The sequence below is a fragment of the Prunus avium genome, chromosome 3 (genome assembly GCF_965620075.1).
Source record: "Prunus avium chromosome 3, drPruAviu1.hap1.1, whole genome shotgun sequence".
NCBI classification, from domain to species: Eukaryota; Viridiplantae; Streptophyta; class Magnoliopsida; order Rosales; family Rosaceae; genus Prunus; species Prunus avium.
Window position 1 is genome coordinate 10,818,049 of NC_142286.1, and position 5,735 is coordinate 10,823,783.

The 5,735-nt window shown below is 37.9% G+C and overlaps 1 pseudogene across 1 annotated transcript; it reads left to right on the plus strand.

Moving 5' to 3' along the window:
* Window positions 1-869: 869 nt before the first annotated feature.
* Window positions 870-4,364, plus strand: LOC110749554 (G-type lectin S-receptor-like serine/threonine-protein kinase At4g27290; annotated as a pseudogene). Its single transcript, XR_002525619.2, has 7 exons — window positions 870-2,297; window positions 2,399-2,533; window positions 2,739-2,896; window positions 2,971-3,180; window positions 3,288-3,525; window positions 3,598-3,748; window positions 3,851-4,364. The product of XR_002525619.2 is annotated as a G-type lectin S-receptor-like serine/threonine-protein kinase At4g27290 (transcript).
* Window positions 4,365-5,735: the final 1,371 nt, after the last annotated feature.

Here is a 5,735-nt window from a genome sequence, read left to right on the forward strand (position 1 = left end):
GAGATTTTTATTGGTGAATTAGAATCAAAGGAAAAAAAAACAGAAAAGCTCTCTATGTGCTCCTCCATGTCTTCTTTCTCGTCAGCCCACCGCCACTGCCACACCACAGAAAAATCAAAGAACAAAGTTGAGATTTTTATTGGTGAATTGGGGGGTTGAAGCTGATGGGGAATGGAAGGAAGGTCGTTGCTTACACCCAACAGCAAGTAGCTCTAGGTATTGGTGGTTTGGTCGTCAGGCCAGTGCACAACTGCTTGGTGGAGGTCAAGGTGAGGAAGGAATGAATAAAAAAAGTCCCATGTGAAAATCTGGTGGGTTAAGGTGGGATTTGAAATAGGGTTTGGTATTTATATCTCTCACTAAAAAATCTCACACATTCCGCATTTTAAAAAAATCCTTCAAAATTAGCAAGTTTTTGAATACCATAAGACTTTTTGTTACTTGTTTAAAGTCTTGATTGAATACCACCAGATTTGGTAACCCTCTTAAAAAAATCCTAATAGTCTTAATGGAATAGCACAAGACTTTTTAGATTATTTAAAAGTCTTAATTGAATACCACAAGACTTATTTATCCCAAAATAATCTTTTAAAATCCCAATTGAAATGTCTCTAACTGAGAGAGCAAGTATTTTTGTTTTTGCTTATTGTTTTACCTACAACAACCAATTTAATTGATAACCAACAATCAACGCTGTGGATTACCCCACATACCCCAAATACTCATCCAATGGTCCATAATAGGTGGCGCATCCATGCACCAGGCCCACTGTAGAATTTTCCTTAGTATCCAATTCTAAAACAATAATCATGACAAAAGCTTTTTTAATACTGGCCATTCGTTTTGTCAGGAATATCTAAACTCATTTTATGGCTTGTGTCAGAGATAGAGACAAGTCAACTGCGTGCAGTTCCAGGACTTTGGGTTCTTCTTAATGCTCCACCAAATAGTATCAATACTTCAACCTGTGAGCAGTAAGCTTGATACTGAGAATGCTCTATAGATTTCAATGGAGCTCCTCTGTTTCTTGGTTTTCAGTATCTGCTTACTCTTTTCTCTGAGCAGAATTTCATCAGCTGCTGATACCATTACTTCATCTCAGTCCCTCAGTGATGGCAAGTCATTGGTTTCTTCTCCGGGTGGAATATTTGAGCTGGGTTTTTTCAGTCCAGGCATTTCCAAGAGCCGCTACTTGGGAATTTGGTACAAGAACATCCCAACTCTAACTGTTGTTTGGGTTGCAAACAGGCAAACTCCAATCAATGGTTCCACTGGCAGCTTGATGATCAACAGCACAGGCAATCTTGTCCTTGTCAACAACAACAACAACCAGACTGTTTGGTCTGCAAATTCATCAAAACAGTCCCAGAGCCAGAGCCCTGTCCTGCAGCTCCTGGACAAAGGCAATCTTGTCCTCAGAGATGAGAAAGATGCAAACTCAGAAAACTACTTGTGGCAGAGTTTTGACTACCCATCTGATACTTTGTTGCCAGGAATGAAGCTTGGATGGGACTTGAGGACCGGACTTAATCGACGTTTAACGGCATGGAAAAGTCCAGATGACCCTTCTCCAGGGGACTTCATCTGGGAAATGGAGCTGCATGAGTATCCTGAGCCAGTTATGTGGAAAGGGTCCAAAGAGTACTCAAGGAGTGGCCCATGGAATGGTGTTTTGCTCAGTGGCAAACCAGCCGAGGCACTAGCTGCATTGAACTTCAGTTTCATCTCCAATGAGGATGAGGTTTACATGACAATTCACATGGTGAATAAGTCTGTACTTGGAAGGATGATCATGAACCAAACCACGTCGCCACCGCATCGACGGGAGTGGATTTGGTCCGAAGCAGACCGAAATTGGACAATTTATGCAACGTTTCCAAGAGACCCTTGTGATAATTATGGCCAATGTGGTGGTAATGGCAATTGTGATCTTACTTCATCCTCAATTTGTCAATGTTTGGATAGGTTCAGTCCTAGATCACTGGAGAACTGGAACTTAAATGAGTTTTCACAAGGCTGTGAGCGCAGGAAGCCATTGAGCTGCAAGAATGATGGATTCGCCACGTATCCTGGGTTGAAATTGCCCGATACTACGCATAGTTGGGTAGATAAAAGCATGAATCTCAAGGAATGCAGGGCCAAATGCTTATCTAATTGTTCTTGTTCTGCTTATACAAACTTGGATGTGAGAGGAGGAGGCAGTGGTTGTGCCATCTGGTTCGATGATCTTGTGGATATCAAGCAATTGCCAATTGGTGACCAGGATATATATATCAAGATATCTGCTTCAGAACTAGGTATGAACTTATGGATGTTCCAATTTGATCTTTATGAATTAAAATGTCCCTTTTCTGTTGTAACTTGGAACACATCACTAAATCTACGTGTGATCTTTCAGATGACGTCAAGACGAGCAAGCCCTCTGGTGTAAAGAAGAAAGTGGCAATCATAGCCAGCGTTGGGCTGCTAGTCATGGGAGTGATAATACTAGGATTGGTTTTTTACAAGCGGAAGAATACGTTGAAAGCGCAAGGTAGAAATTAATTAACATCACCATTTTGTTGATCATGTGTTACACAGTGTTCTCTGTTTTTCTTTTCTGTTTTTTTTGTTGTCATGCTTTTGACTAGGAGTAGGAGAGGACAAAATTCTGGAAGGTGATAGAATTTTTTTGATCCTCCCTCCCTCTTCCTGTTTTGGAAAGAATCATGAACTTATTGTTCAATCAACTGTCTCAGGAAAAATGAAAAACATACGTGAAAAGAACTTTGATTTTGAATGCGGAAACGAAGACATGGAGCTGATAACATTTAATTTGGCCACCGTATCTAGAGCCACTGATAATTTCTCCAACAATAACAAGCTGGGAGAAGGTGGTTTTGGACCAGTATACAAGGTAACAAAGTATAATGTGATGTATTATTAGTTCAAAAATATCTCTCTCAACTTTTTGGAAATGATGCTTTCTAGGGCGTACTGATAGAGGGGCAAGATATAGCAGTCAAAAGGCTTTCAAAATGTTCAGGGCAAGGAATTAAAGAATTCATGAATGAAGTAATATTGATTGCTAAACTTCAACACAGAAATCTTGTAAAGCTTCTTGGTTGCTGTATTGAGGGAGACGAAAAATGTTAATTTATGAATACATGCCCAACAAGAGCTTGGACTACTTCATATTTGGTTTGAACCTCCATTATCTAGCACTCCCCTCAGTCTTTTAATAATTCCACTTAAATTTTTTGTTCTAAAATTAAGTGTAGATGTAAATTTTATGATCAATTGGTCAGATGATACAAGAAGTAAATTACTCGGTTGGGATCAACGAATCAACATCGTCGGTGGAATTGCTCGAGGACTTCTTTATCTTCACCAAGATTCTAGACTGAGGATAATCCATAGGGATCTTAAAACCAGCAATGTTTTACTAGATAAAGATATGAATCCAAAAATATCTGATTTTGGCACGGCTAGAGCATTCCGGGCTGATCAAACGGAGGAAAATACTAATAGAGTGGTTGGAACTTAGTAGGTAGCTCTGAACTTGTCTCGTACATTTTACATTGTTGGTGAACTCATAATTCCAACTTCATTTTGCAGTGGCTACATGTCTCCTGAGTACGTAGTTGATGGACTCTTCTCAATCAAATCCGATGTCTATAGCTTCGGCGTCATGATGCTGGAGATAGTGAGTAGGAAGAAGAACAGGGGATTTTATCATCCAGACCACCAGCTTAACCTTCTAGGACATGTAAGCTTTATTAAAGAACAACTTGTTCAAGCTTACTTCATATGTTTTTTTTAACATGGGAAGGAAGGAAGAGCATTATAACATAAATTTGATTAATTTTAGGCATGGACTCTATGGATTGAAGGAAGGCCATTGGAAGTAATGGATGAGGTGTTAGATGGCTCGTGTCCTCTACTGGACGTGTCGCGATGCATTCACATAGCTCTGTTGTGTGTGCAGCAACAACCAGAAGATAGACCAAACATGGCATCTGTGGTGCTGATGTTGGGTGGTGAGGGTTCATTGCCTGCGCCCAAACAACCTGGCTTCTTTACTGACAGGAACCCAGTTGAAGCACATTCTTCATCCACCAAGCGTGAATCACACTCAATAAATGATATGAGTGTAACGCTGTTGGAGGCAAGATAGAACATCTTTTCCTCAAATACGATATGGACCTAATAATTATATACATATTGTTTTTTTTTTTTTTGGAAATTTGCACAAATACGATATGGACCTAATAATTTTTCTCTTTTACAATTTACCACCTATATTTATTCCAAATGTACCATTCCCATTGAATTTTATGTTAAGTGAAGTCACATGAATCATGATAAGCAAATGCTATTTTCTACAGATATTTTATCAAAATAGTGAGCAGAAACAAAATTGCGTGTCATTTCATGTGAATGCTCATTTTTAGTTTTCAAAGCAAACAAGGGCACATTTGTAACTTACTTTAGAAATTAAAGTACTCATAGTAAAACTTAAGAACTCATATGCTCTGTGCTCGCTTTCTACAATTGAGTTAGGTCAATTCATCAAAATAGAAATGCGTTTCTTTTTATTTTCGAGCACTTTTTATGATAGGTATGGTCTATTTCTATGGTACCATTTTAAAATCATCTGTCTAAATAGAACTATTACAAGCAAATCGATAAATTTATTATTTTCATTAAATACTGAAATGGCCACACTACTAATTAAATAGGTGAACTAGTTTTTTATTTTATTAGTTTTTTCAGGAATGATGATTATAAAAATGTAAAAAGACTTCCATGATGAAACGGGGATAGCACATTTCTATTTAAACCCCACACTTCTCTTTGTTCACTCCATAATCTAAGTTCACTTCAACTTCTAATTCAAATTTTTACAATTTCTAAGAAAACCCCGCACTTCCTAATACACACCCAGCAAAACAAAACAAAAACTCATCAACCTCACACCCCAGGTTATAATTGATTCACAACCTTTGACGGTGGCTATACTTGAGGCCTTGTTCTTCGGTGAGAACATTGCGTTCCTTGGAGCTATAGGCCTTGTTCTTTGTGTAATTGGACTTTTACTTCTTGAGGTAAATCTTTTCTTTTCTTCATGGCGTTGTCAGTTTCATTCCATTGGCTTTTAATTACTCTAGCCAATGCTTGCTTATTGCGATTTCCAATCTTGAATTCACAACTTTAATTGCAGACCAACAACATGTGAATGCACAACTTTTATTTGCACTACTACAAAAAACGAAATAGACAACGGGGATCCACCGTCGTTGTAATGCTTTGAAAACCGTCGTTAAATCGACCGCCATCTATTTGGGTGTCAAACTACGACGGCTTTTCACCGTCGTTGTTTATCCGTAAAGACGACGGTTTTTAAAGAAAATCGTCATTGTTTAGAGGTAAAGATCGTTAATTATAGGATGAAAGACGACAGTTTTAAAAACCATCGTGTATTGTATGTAAAGATGACGGTTTTTTATGAAAACTGTCATCTTTACATACAATAGACAACCCTTTTTTAAAAAAAAAAACAGTCATCTTTACTTCACAATAGACGACCCTTTTTAAAAAAAACCGTCATCTTTACATAAATAGATGACCCTTTTTTTTAAAAACCGTCACCTTTACATATAATAGACGACCCTTTTTTTTAAAAAAAACGTCACCTTTACCTATAATAGACGACCTTTTTTATAAAAACCGTCGTTAATTATCTGTAAAGATCA